The sequence below is a fragment of the Brassica napus genome, chromosome C5 (genome assembly GCF_020379485.1).
Source record: "Brassica napus cultivar Da-Ae chromosome C5, Da-Ae, whole genome shotgun sequence".
NCBI classification, from domain to species: Eukaryota; Viridiplantae; Streptophyta; class Magnoliopsida; order Brassicales; family Brassicaceae; genus Brassica; species Brassica napus.
The window spans coordinates 33,693,037-33,707,655 of NC_063448.1; the positions used below are offsets into that span (position 1 = coordinate 33,693,037).

Here is a 14,619-nt window from a genome sequence, read left to right on the forward strand (position 1 = left end):
GAGAGGGAGAACTGTTAGGGTTTCTGAATTTCGCGAAAAATGAAAAAAAAAAAAATCACCTTATATATTGGGTAAATAATCCGGTTAGCTTTAAAAGTACATTGGTAAACTTTAAGGTTTGGTCCGGTTTAGACGACTTATTCTGGCTGATAATGTACAACAGACGACTTAATATTTAGTCGTCTGTTTTCAGACGACAAAATATTAAGTCGTCCTAGACCCTAAAATGAACCCCTAAACTAAAATGACTAGATTAACTAACTAACCACGTTATAAAATCAAATTATACTTAAATAGTGTTTACTATACACAGAAATGAACACGCATAAGTAATTTTAAAAATTTTCAAAAACGGTTTTAATGCTTTCCAAAATCTAACCCTAAGAACACATACAATACTACAACATATGTTGATGAAACATAAACTAAAGAATATCATGACTCACTACTTTCACTCATCTATGCTGAAAACAATTGAAATTTGTTATATCTTAATTTATACCTCCTAAGACATATGTTAATTACATAATTCCCATTTTTCACTTATCAAAATATTTTTTACAAAATTTTTAAATTATGTTTAAGACTAACTGTCCAGACGACTTTCAGTTAAGTCGTCTGGACGACTTATTTTCAAGTCGTCTAAACAGACGACTTGCGAGGGGTAGAAACGTAAAAAAAATTCCGTTTTTTTGTTTGGTCACAAGGGGATAGTTGTAATTTCAATAGCCTTTTAGGTTACTTTTGCCTTTGACCCAAATTGGGGTATTGTTTTGGGTTTGACTCCAAGTTTTGAGTCACACTTGGCAATTCTCCCACGATATATAGTACCGATGTATTAAGCCTAGTTTGTTTTAGAAAAATACGAGAGGAACAAAATTAGACAGTGGGCCGATTTCAAAGACATTAAAACATTCGTGTGGACTGTTAAAACAGATCAGGAAACCGATAAAAATCTGCTAGATGCCCAGTAAAAGGGACGCTTTCTTTGTCTATTTATTTAATTACTGGAGTACCCTTAATGAATTAATTCAAGTCTTTGCAAAATCAGCAGCATAGGTAGTAAATAAAAGGGTATTAGAAGGGGAAAAATTAGATAGGATCATGCTTTAATAGTTACCACCAGTAACTTACTTTATTAATAACATTTTATTTCAAAGGCTGATGTAATAGAACCGGGATTATTAAGGCAACAGTTACCAAAAGAGCTTGAAGTTCGATCTAAAATTAAAATATTGTTTTACAAAAATAACAATAATAGGTGATAGTATAATAAACTATATTTTTGGTTGGTAGCAGTATTATATCTCATACATGGAAATAGTTTTATACCAATTTCAGATCAATTTGTTTTTCATAGTATTTGCATGATTTAATAGTCCAAACATTTAAAATTTCCAAAGAGAATATATTATTATTTTGTTTATGTATTTTAGTTGATTCAGAAATCCAAATAATATTTACAAATTAAAATTTAATATACGAATATAAATTAGTATTTACAAATCTGATGGTTTTCTTTCGGGTTAACTTCAGATTTGAGAATTTATATTTTAACAAAAAAATATATACAAATCTATTCAAATCCATTATGAAATCAAATCTATTAATAAATATGTATGATTGAATAACACATGTTTTGAATTATAATTTTAAAATCATGCCACCAGTAACACATGATTTCAATATATATTTTACAATTATATAACTAATAATAATATATTTAATTTGGATTGTCAAATCTATTAAAATACACTAACCAATAACATTAGATATTAAATTGACATGGTTACATGTATAGAGACACAATATTTTAGTCAAAATGTTTCTCATTTTCAGATAAAAATAATCATTCGCATATTATGTTGGAAAGCACTATATATTAATAAAAATTCAAATAGTACATTCTTTTTAGTAATCCATAATTGTTATTAAAAATACAATGCAACTGTTAAAATCAAAATTTAAATAATTAATTGGTTTTATATGGTATATGTTATTAAAAATACAAGGTAAATATATCTTCCGTATGTTTTTGTAATCATTGTATTTTGTTATAAATATTTAAACTTCAATCACAAAATTTCAATGGGAATTTAGCAGTTTATAATTTATAAACATTTTTAAAGTTAAAAAAATAACAAAAATGGAAAAAACTAAAACAAGTTAAAAACCTCTAAGATTTTAAATAAAAAATATAAATAATCAATATTAATAACTTCTCACTTACACAATTTTAATAACTTCTCAATCACAACTTTACTTTTACATCTCAATCACAACTTACACAATATTAATAGCTTCTCACTTATATATATAAACAATCAACTATAATAAATATAAAATGCACCACATAATTTATTATATGTAATGCCACCCCAAGAAAACGAAATATAACTAATTATCAACATGGTTTATTTAGTCTTAAAAAAACATGTAAAAAATTTAACTAATATTTATATTTTTAATTAATAAAAAATTTCATTAAATACTTATTCTAACAATTTAAATTATTTTCAAATATTCATCCCGTCCGTATGGCGGACCAACCCTAGTATCTATATATCTATATATATAAAGGAGAATGTTTTCTTCGTATAGAGCGCCACGTCATCAAAAAAGATGTTGGAAATGATGACACGTGGCATCACCTATAAAACTCTATTCTACAACTTAATCGTTCACGTTTGAGTTTCTGTCTAATGTAAACAAATTGGACTATATGTCATAATTGGGCTTAATGTATTAACAGGCCACCCACCTGAAACTAATCCATCATCTATAACCTGCTCGCTCCTTCCCTACGTCTCGACGGTGTCGTTGTTGCTGTGACGTTTTATGTTCACCACCCCTCTGGCCAGTCAACGGCGTAACGGTTTGGGGTTGCATTCAATCGACAAAATCACCCTTCTCATTAACGCCATTGATCCAGAGACCACAACCTCCACTACGCCGCATTCATGACAACCCCTTCTTCCTCCATGTTTAGTGAATCTAGACCTATAAATATGAGAGCAGGCTTTGTTGATATGCATCACTTGCTCCCTCTCAAACATTATAATCCTTAGAGAATCACTAATCAGCGATGGCAACCTCCTTCGTTTTCATCGTCGATTGGAAAGCCGGCCGCTGTAACAACGTCGTTGAAGTCCGTTTGTTGAGGTTTTGGGAGGCATGTAATGACAAAGTTGATAAGCCGCCGAAGCAAAGCATCTATTGGTAAGCGTACAGCTCTAAAACTTTGCATAAACAAACTATTCTGTGATGTTCATTCTCTCAAATTTAAAACAGGTAATCGCTATATAGGGTACAACCATACAAATGTTGAGAACCGCGGGGAAAGCAAGCTCCCCGTTCATCTCCGATGTTTCCGATGTTGTGGGCATCACTTATACGATTTCAGTTCCGACACAATTCATTTAACTTCAAAGCATCAGACCATTACCATTTCCTGAATCTTCAATGAACGTCAGCTTCGTCCAATCCCAGACTTTGGTGATGATGTGAGTTTTCCAGAACACTGCCCACAACATCATTATTTTACCTAGGATATAATCATGTCTGTTTCTGTGAAATCAGGGAAGCAACGGACTCGGAGACAATATACACAGAGCAACTTCACTTACATCCACGCTGAGTCTTGGACACGCCCACAATGCTAATGAGCCATATGTGGACCCGGTGGCTATACATCCACTAAGACTGCTCCCACCAAGTAGCAATGCATCTAAGAAGGCACACAGAGGTTAGCTTCAAGAGGATACAATCTCCTTTTGAATTTATTTAGTTTCTCCTATGTCTCCCAGTCAATTTACTTTAAATATAAGCATATTTCCTACTTAATCAAATATGAGGTTGGTTTGACCGCTAATCAGTCATATGTTTATTGTCATAATCAAATACTATTTACTTCTAATATATATTGGAAATGCCACAAATGACTAACTTTGGCCTACCAGTAAATGTATTTTCTTTATCAAATTTGAAAGTCAAAGACTTAGATCAATCACTAGCCGTATTCCATAGGAATCATTATGAATGATATAACAAAGTATAAGAGGAATAAGGAGCAACTAAACGAAGGAATAACAATTCGTTGAATAAACAAGATTTAAAAAGAAAAAAAAAAAAGGAATAACAACACTTGGTGAACAAACCAGGCTATAGTCTCTTCTTTGATTTTTTTTTAAGAAACCACTGAAAACGTCAAAGAGATCCTTGGCATATCACTGAAAACTTATTAACCTTTAGAGCCTTCAGGTTAATATGTTTCCCAGCCACACAAATCATAACTTAAAACTTAAAACTGCGTTCACTGTATTTTATTGATCCACACCAAAAAAAATTTGTGATCATCAAAACGAGTCCAAGGATCCGATGGAGGCAAAGTGCCAATCAGCTAACTGGTTAAGACTTCTGGAAAAGCGATATTGAGAATTATATTTTGAATGTCTAAACATTTAAGTAACAACTAGAATTTGACCCGCGCACCCGTGCGGATATATTTTTCAAAAATATGTTTCTATTTGTTTTTCATGTCAATAATATAAGGGCTAGGCAAAATACCCGAATCAGAAGAACCGAACCGATCTCGATCCAAAAAATTAGTACCAAATTCAAGCCAAAATTGATTAAATATCAGAATTATTCAAAATTTTATTTTTTGGAGAACCGAAACCGAATCCGATCCGAACCGAAGTATTCGAGGTACCCGAATGTATCCGAAATAGATTTATATACTTATATATATATATTATCTTCAGATTTAATATATATAAATACATCTAAAATATATATGATACTTTTAAGCTGGTTTAAATACTTGAAAATATATACAAATAATAAATAGTAAATATATAAAATAGTAAAAGTATACTTAAAACACCAAAAATACTTAAAATTATTATTGATTATCTATCCAAATATTTGAACTAAAATAATTTATATGTTAAGTTTAGGTATTCTGACATATTTTATTCAAATTTATATTTAATATATTATTTTGTTTATAGTTTTTGAGAAATTTAAAGTATATAAATATATAATGAATTTTAAAATTTTAAAAGTAATTTAATTGGGTTATCCGACTCGAACAGAACCCGCAAAAATCCGAGGCGAACCCGAACTGAAATTTAGAAATATTAGAATGAGGCTGAAATCTTTGACCCCGGAAACCCGAAACCCAAACAGACCTGAACGGAAACCAATTTGGTATCAGATAGATGGTTTCTTATAATATAATGGACTTTCAAATTTTCTTAAAAATATAACTCATTACTTTTTTTTTTCTTAATATACTGCTATCTATGTTTCCAAACAAACCTATTTTTAAAAAATATAATCTATGTTTCCAAACAAACATTTTTTTAAAACTTTATTTTTTAACTACAATCTATGTTTCCAAACAAACTTTTAAAAAAAATTGCTATACATGTTTCTAAACAAACCTAATTTGTACTTGAGTTTTAATACAATAGATTACATTGGTTCTTCCCAAAGGAACTCCAGTACCTTTGTCAAATGTATTTGAATCCTCGAATATAAATTCACATTATACTTAACTACTAGCTAAGCCTGCAACATACATAAATACAAATTATTTGAGGCAGCCACCACCATAGCAGTCTTCGACACCTACAAAAACAACACAAATCCTGAAGATATAAACACTTACGACATGGCCAAACAAAACGGTATTAAACAAACATCTTCCATTCACATATAAGAAATAGTTAGTTATTTCCAATCGTTACATAAAAAGCTACAAATATTTTCTTGAAACTCAAAGAAGGCCGGAGCTTTGGTTATATATTTGTTTGTACATGATAACGCAGTTGACATTTAAGCGCTACAAAATGAGTGTGATTTTCTAAGAATTATAGGCTGAAATGGATGATAGGGTTCATGTCACACGATTTGGTCAAATATTTGTCCAATCTCTTATTTCATCTTCTGGGTAACCACTATAACAAATTTTTTGAATGGGCTGAGGTGAAAACAAAACATAACACGACACTTCTCAACAACAACTCAGTGACACTTAAAACTATAATCAGTGGAGGAGTTAGCATAGAACTAGGGTGGTCACATGACCCATGTGAAAAGAAAAATTCCCTCTAATTTGTAAGGAAAATTACAATTAAACAAATAGAAAACAGCCGCAAGTAAATTACCAATATAACTCAACTACAAAGGTAAAAAAACACATTGCCTATAACATAGTCTCCCTGCTCCAAGACTACCGTATCCATAAGCCGAGTACTACTACTGACCAAAACAAAGAACAAGAGCTTATCTACAATAAGCAACTGCACAGTTGATTTACAATATAAACATTAATGTCTTATCATAATGTTCACAATTTTTTTTATAAAAACTAATATTCCGCGCATAACACAAAAAAAACTTTAATACAAGTAAAAAAAAATTCACAGCTTTTACTAACATTCAAGTTTTCAACAACAATAAAACAAATGATCGGCTAGATAAAACAAGACAGAGATATACCAACTAACAATTCAACCAAAATAATAGAATTATCCAAAAATAAATAATATATTCAAATATATAATTGTAATTTTAAGTATTTTAGTTACATATTTAACTGGAATTTTTTATTATAATTGTAATTTAAAGTAGTTGAACCTCTATAGTTGGTCTGTATTCTACTTGCACATTGGAAACTAAATTATTAATGTATTCAAGGAAAAAATGTATAAAAACGAAAATGTAATCCAGGTTTTATACTGAATCTACATTCTGCTTACTGTCATAACTATCATAATTAAAGTAAGTAAACACTAAAACATATGAAACTATTATGTATTTGTGAACATGTTTTCAATAGTAAGATAAACATGATTTATAAAAAAATAACAAAACATGCAAGGTGAATATTAATATCAATTTTTTTTTAAAAAAAACCAAACATATTAAAATACTCATTAAAATTGATAATATATATATATATATAATTATTTTGGTAAATAATCCACCCGTATGACGGGCCAAATCCTAGTATATATAAAAGAGAACACTCTCTCTTCACAAGATGTCATGTCAACATGCTCTTCTCTCATACTTCCACGTAAGCAACAGGGTATTCAAAATAGTTTAGTTCATTCTTCGTTTTTCTGTCCGTCGCAATTGGATTTGTTGTATGTGGGCTTTCTCTTATTTTGGGCCTGTGTAAATGTTTGAATTCCCAGCTTACTGCTATGCTAATACATAGCATTTTTTTTTGTAAATCAACGAATACATTGCCTATTACGAGCTAATTTTGATAATATTTTAGCGACCCACACAATGAGAAACATAGGTTAAAATCATCATTGATGGTTCGACTCTTGAGTCAAAAGTCGATAGTCTTGAGTAAAGCAACAGCGCTGCAAAATGGTCGTCGATCTGCTTCCCTTTCTATTACCGGAGACTATGTAACGGCCAGAGTTATTACTTTCAATCAGTGATTCCTACTATGGGTTGATTATTGTGGTTTCTCTACAGTATATATAAATGTAGTTAGTAACATTGCAAACCCTTTTAGCTAGCTGGAACATATGTTATTTTCATACAAAATTCGTAATATTAATAAAATATGGGTGCACGTGCACCCATAAGTGTCTTACTGCCTTCGCCCCTGTACACAAACAAGATGCATCCATTGTTAAGGGATTTTTGTGTAGGATCTGTGTGAGTACCACAGAACGTTGGATGAGGCTAGTATTTCGTATTGATTTTCAAGTAATAAAGTAGAAAGAGATGTTTTATTAGATCAAAGAGCTGGAACTACAATAGATTGGTGTAAGAACCCTAGTTCTAGCCGCCTAGCTCTAATCTCTAAGTCTCCAAGTGTCGACCTCTTGTTCTAGGGTTTAGTTTCCCCTTATATAGTTGTCTGTGAGTCGGTCTTGGCCAGCCAATAGGGTTAAACTCTTCCATATTTGGAAATATGGAAGGATCCCCTTATTGGAATATTTCCATTTCTCGGAGGAAGGGGGCGGTCCCTTGGACCGGACCCGGAATTTTTCCTAGCGGGGACCCAGGGCGTCTCCTAGCGGGAACCCTGAAGCCGGTGTCCTGCCTGGGGTTTGGAGGAATTCAATACCTGTGTATTTTTCCCCAACAGTTTGCCTCTTATTTTTCGATTTCGTCATCGAATTCGGGGAACTACCTCTGCGCTCAAGTCAACCGAAGTTGCTCATTCTCAGCAGGCTTTCCCTAGGCAGGACATCGCTCCAGTAATCCTGCTATCCCGGGTTCCTCTAAGGCCGGAGCCACACTCTGAACCTGGGGGAGGACCGGTTCTCTTGCAGTAGACCAGGGTCTGGCGGCGTCTTTTTGAACCGTTGACTCTAGTGGTGAAGCTCGGGGATTTTAGCAATGCCTTGGAGATGATGGAGCATGGGACTCCAATGATTTCTGAAGAGGAGGCCGGAGCATTTGAGCGTAATGCTAGACACGAGTAAAGGATGAGGAGTGCTAGGCAGACAAGTGGAAGTTGGTGGGTCAATTAACTTATTTGCAGTTCTGTGTTGTTTAGACCTCTTGCTTTAGTAATACCGAACTTGGCTAACTGTGAGTTTGTGACATGTTTTTGTAGAAAGAAGAAGAAAATGCTCAACAAGCCTAAAAAGAAGATACAGCTGCCTTAGAGTTTGAATAACCAAACACTTTTCCACCCCTCTCATTCTAACCGTCATTCTGCCAACATAAGCAAACTTCACGGTGAAGGATAGATACAATACAAGTATTATGGACATCAACAGCAGTTTGCAGAGGGACGGTGTCTTAGTACATCTTCATCATAAAGAGTGAGCAAATTCTTATTACTATTTTTCAAAACTGCAACAAGTTCTACCTAACAAAAAAAATGTCTGATTTTGATGTTGTCTGGTTCTGTAAAATAATAATTTGCTGGGCTCTCTTTATTTTAGTTACTACATACTAACGTGTTGTCACTATGTTTTCTGAATACAGAGGTATGCAGTTTCAGATGGGAGAGATCGGGAGAGGTCATTTTGGTTACACTTGCTCTGCTAGCCTAAGTTAAAGAAAGACGACAGTTGAGATCCAAGATCTAGTTAGTTAACCAGTGAAACATTGCCATCGCTGATCACTGTGATTAAGGAGTTAATCTCTAATATATCATGCATGCAACTGTTAGGCATCTATAGGATTATAATCTCCAACACCTGAATAGAAACCCTGCGTCTAATATCTTCCAATAAAGTTACACCCCCAATCATCTTGTTAGTCGAGCAATAGCCTTGCTCAATTAAGATTGCTATTTACTTTTAAACCCATAAAACAACAAACACCTAGAATTAATAACCTAACTAGATTTAATAGGTTCCCTAGCTCCTTGTAGATTCGATCCCTAAGTACTCCAACTGAACCTCTTATTTGAGAGAGTAATTCACTCCTTAGGGTAATTTGAGTGGTATCAAATTTGGCGACGTTGCCGGAGAGCTTTGATCGCCATTAGATTTAGTGTTATTGATTCTTATTCTTTTCTCTACCCCCATTCTGACACAAAAATTTTCTTGTCTTTTCAGGTGCATGCCCAGCAGTACCAGAAGCAATAAGAACAAACAACTGCTATTCTCAGAAGATCCTTCTCACTTGGAATGCTCGATCCGCAAAGACCAACGTTCCACATCGATCGATGCAGCAGCTTTCACGTCGACCGATTCTCGCACCCACCCGTCGACCGATACCCGACCTTCATCGTCGACCGATCTACATCGTTCGCCATCGATCGACACTACACCTCGTACATCGATCGATCCTCATTCGCGAAGCATGGTTGCGATTGTTATTCTCTGACAGGACGAGAATGGAAACCTGTATGACCAGGATGGTCATCTGCGTAATGCAACAGGTCAGAAACTAGACGCTCAGGGGAATGTAATCCCTGATACTGATGCTATAGGAGCTGCTCAACCTGTAGAAGAGGCTGCTCGACCAAGGGCACTGGCCGACTACAATCGTCCAGATAAGTACTACGCCAACAGATCATCTGTTCGAATTCCAGAGATTCAGAAGCATAATTTCGAGCTGAAGCCTCAGTACTACACACTCGTGTCGCAAATACCCTATTCTGGGTTACCGCACGAGCATCCTATAGACCATCTTGAGAGGTTCGAGGATCTTATCGTTGCTATTCGTATGGATGGAGTCCCTGAGGACTACCTATTGTGCAAGCTCTTCAAGTATTCTCTGACTGGAGAAGCGATGCACTGGCTTAAGCAGCTACCCACAGGATCTCTAACATCCTGGGCCGAAATCAAGAATGCTTTCTTGCGAAACTTCTTCGATGAGGCACGCGCTGGAGACTTGAGAAGGAAAATTGCTACATTCGCGCAAGAGACAGGAGAGTCTTTCAAAGACGCGTGGATCAGATTCAAGTTCTTCCAGCGAGACTGTCCACACCACGGATTCTACGAAGTGCAACTGCTGAGCCCTTTCTTCAGAGGTATCGCCTTGAGGTATCAGATGGCTCTTGATACAGCTAGCGGGGTAAACTTCAACACCAGGAATCCGGTGGAAGCTGTGAGATTGATAGAAAATCTAGCAAACAACAGCAGCACCAAGAACACTGACTTTGAAAGAAAGAAGTCTGTTGCATCCCTAGGGAAGGAGCATATGGACGAAGTTAGAGCAAAGTTAGATGTGGTTCATGAGCTTCTCAGGAAGAAGGTCTGCTCAGCTGAAGGAGAAGATGCTGTATACATTGAAGGAGAAGAGGATGTGAACTACATTGGAGGTACTGGATTTCAGAGGTCTGGAAACCAGGGTGGAAACAGAAACTTTTGTGGCAATGGTCAGAGGAGTAACCAGAGTTCACAGTTTCAGAAACCTTTCAGCAACAACAGCAGAGGCTATGGAAACTCATTCTACCAGAATCCACCACCACAGACTCAGGAGAGAAAGATTGAAGCAATGCTTGACAGAGTTCTGGAAGGACAGCAACAACTCACTGTGGATTTCAATGGGAAGATAGATTCCGCCTACAACAGTCTGAACACAAGAATTGAGACCTTAGGGACTCGGGTTAGGAATCTTGAAATGCAAGTAGTTCAGACTGGAGACACTGTAAAGAGGCAAAAAGCCTTGGCTAGAGAGGCAGGAGTTGAGAAAGCAAAACACCACGTTAATGCCATCATAGATGATGATTTTTGGCAAGTGGTGAGGCATGAAAAGCTTGGAGAAGGAGACTTCAAAGTTGAAAGCTCCATGAGTTTCAGCGGATCACAATGGTGTTGACCGATGTCAATGGATACACATCGATCGACAAACCATGACGAAGATCGATCGACAGATCACTCTAGACATTGATCGACGTCATCTGCTGAATCGACTGCGGAGTGTAGTGCAGTTCAAATCATGACTCATGAGGAATTCAAAGAAAAACATCCTCACCCACCCTCCCCTTTCTACGTCAAAATCGATCGACTGCATTAGCCAGCAGTCGACCGACAGAGAGAGACCGACATCGATCGACCCCCCTCACCTCCCATCGATCGACTGGCACCTCTCACCTACCGAGTTCGGTTACCATCTATTGATAATGACCGAATCAACGCACTCAGACCACCACCTAAACCATCAGCCAACCCACCAGAACTTACAACCAACCCTTCAGACACTACACCAGAGCCTATGCAAGTTGATGAGGGAACTGAAGGAAGAAAGTTAAGGAAGAGGAAGGAGGAGATTCCTATGAACCTTAAGAGGGAAGCTAATGAGAAGGAGATGGATGGTTTCACTAAGAGAGTCCTCAGAATCCCAGTGGAGAAACCTTTTGATGAAGTTTATTTCACACGCAGGTTGTGGATGTTCTCCAGAGAGACTAAGGAAACTGAGGAGGACATTAGGAGAATGTTTCATCATGTCAGGGAAAAGATGAAACTAAGGATCACATTGAAGAAGAAGACTGATCCTGGGAAGTTCGCAATACCATGTGTGGTGAAGGGTATTGAATTTCCCCATGCACTTTGTGACACAGGAGCATCAGTCAGCATACTACCTAAGGTTATGGCAGACCAGCTGGGTCTGAAAATAGAGCCTTCATCAGAATCTTTCACCTTTATGGATCTTTCAGAAAGAAGCTCAGGAGGCATCATAAGAGACCTTGAAGTACAGAGTGGTAATGCCCTTGTCCCAATAGATTTTCATGTCCTGGAAATAAAGCTAAACTGGAACTCTTCACTTCTGCTTGGAAGAGCTTTTCTGGCTACAGTAGGAGCTGTATGTGACATGAACACCAACAGATTGTGTCTGACACTGATAGATCCAGACGTCCACTATGACCCAGTTCGAGTTGTGAGACAACAGGTCAACCTCGTGGAGCTTGGAAATGATCTTGGCTACATTGCAGCATGCCATTGTTGAGCAGAGTACGAAACGGAGTACTCGGAATCGATCGACACTCACACTGTTTCATCGATCGATTCCAATGAGTCACCGATGACCGATGAACGCTATCCCACGTCGCTCGATGGGAAGCAACCGGTAGACCACCTCGCGTTACCAGATCAGTGTTATCCAGACTTTGCCTTTAAACAACCCAACAATAGAGGACGAGATGACTATTCAATAGGCAGTTGGGCAGACAGTGGATTCCATGAAAGTTTTGGAGTGGATACTGTAAATCCTTCATCCAATGAGGATCCTACAGAGGAGTATGATGAGGATTACCGGAAGGAAAGAGCTATAGAGATTTCTATGCAGGATGACAGATATTCAGGCCATTCCTTCAACAACACGTCTCCACCATCGATCGACAGAGTTCACTCAGCATCGGTCAATACCCACCCTCATCCAGCAAAACGTTCTTATGCATCGATCGATACCATACCTGGTCCATCGATCGATATTAAAGCCGCCGCCTTTGAAAAGGAAAAAGGGAATATTCCAATTCCAAGTAGGTTTACCAATACCTATATAAGGAGTTTTGCACCCAGATTACTTCTCACGACACCAAAGCAGAATAGATGAATGCTCTCACAAGCCAATCAGAAGGAACATCTAGGAGGAGCATTCAATCCAAAAACCCTAATTCCACAGACAAACGTCTACCATCGATCGATACTCCAGTATCAACATCGATCGATACTTATTCTAAACCTCAACTTTCTTTATTTACTAAGAAGAATATGAGTATGGATTACAGTTTTCTAACTCCTGATGAATTTGGTGTTTTCAGGGACCCAGATGGCCATGCAAGAGCTATGGATGGAAGAATTCTAAAAGTATCCAGAGAGGACATATCAGACATTCTTCAGGTGGCCAATGGACCAGATAACTTGTTTATGCAGCAACGCAACATTCTAGACAACATTCCCACAGTTCCAGACGAACATCCAGGGGCTAACACAACAGCAATTGGTTCACACCAATCATACCTACCAGTTGGCCACGCATCAGTCGACAAGGTTGCTCCAACATCGTTCGACAGGGTAACACCAATGTCGCTCGACAAGAGAGCCTCACCATCGATCGACAGACGTTACGAGTTTGGACATCGCGCTTATGACATCTATGGAGCCAGAAAGTTCAGATGGGAACATAAGGAAGAATATGGAGTCTACAGAGATGAGTTTGGATATGCAAAGAGCGTAGCTGGTGAGATGATCCCTGTTACCAAGGAAAACATCAGAAAAATTCTGGAGAGGGCATCACTATACGAAGAGAGTCACATATGTCTTCCAGAACATTCCATTTCTTTCACACCTACAAGACTGGCACCAGAGATCTACACCAAGGATGAGATTAATGAGATGGTGACTGGTATTTGGGGAGCTCAGGAAAGGCTAGGAGATGAACTCAAGACATTGGTAGATGACACCTATCAGCCTTTGGACAGAGGTTACAATGAGCTCTTCAGAAATATGGCAGATATGAGGACAGAGATTGAGAGTATGCAGCACAGCCTTGAGAAGGAAGCTACGACATCACCATTGATCGACGCCTACAAAGCAACATCGATCGATGTCAAGCCACAGACATCCCAAATCCCTGCAGAACCGCAAAGTTTGGCAGAGAAGAAGGATGAATGGGAGATCGCATACATCAACACGAAGATTAACGACGTCTACAACCCTCTCAACAACAACGTGGACTGGTTAATCATGAGAATTGATCTGCTACAGCAAGATTTGGACACCATTCGCAAGAAGGATCCACAACCAGCCACATCGATCGATATCTGCACCATCAAATCGATCGACAACAAGTTCGCAGCCATGGAAGATAGGTTACAATCTTATGAGGATATGCACGACCGTTTCATCTCACCTATCATGCGATACTTGGACACCTTGTCTACACAGATGATGAAAGTCCAGAAGGATATTGGCAAGCTTAATGATCAACATGATTTTCAGGAAGAAGGTCAAACATCGATCGATAGGTTCCAGTGGACATCGTTCGACGGCAAGATACCTACAGAACACCTTCCCTACACAGCATCAGAAGTTGATCAGATCACATCAAAGCTTTACACTGCTATAGACACCATGGAGGAACGACTTGAGAAGCGGTGTGATGACATCTACTTTCCATTCGACGTTCGACTCGGTTGACTAGATAGCCAAGCATAGTGGCTACAGAAGGAAG

At 37.3% G+C, this 14,619-nt stretch overlaps 1 long non-coding RNA gene and 1 other non-coding gene across 5 annotated transcripts in view; one reads left to right on the forward strand and one right to left on the reverse strand.

Moving 5' to 3' along the window:
• Positions 1–3,958, forward strand: part of LOC106347718 — a 28,161-nt gene extending 24,203 nt beyond the window's left edge. For 3 of the 4 annotated variants that reach the window (XR_007323384.1, XR_007323383.1, XR_007323382.1), the window contains exons 10-12: positions 2,753–3,219; positions 3,292–3,503; positions 3,580–3,958. This is a non-coding gene — a long non-coding RNA (uncharacterized LOC106347718). The remainder of the gene's footprint in view (positions 1–2,752; positions 3,220–3,291; positions 3,504–3,579) is intronic. The other variant, XR_007323385.1, reaches the window with a different exon arrangement.
• Positions 3,959–10,331: 6,373 nt separating this feature from the next.
• On the reverse strand, positions 10,332–10,439 carry LOC125588178. The gene has a single exon (XR_007324572.1). It is a non-coding gene; the product is annotated as a small nucleolar RNA R71 (small nucleolar RNA).
• Between the last annotated feature and the right edge of the window lie 4,180 nt (positions 10,440–14,619).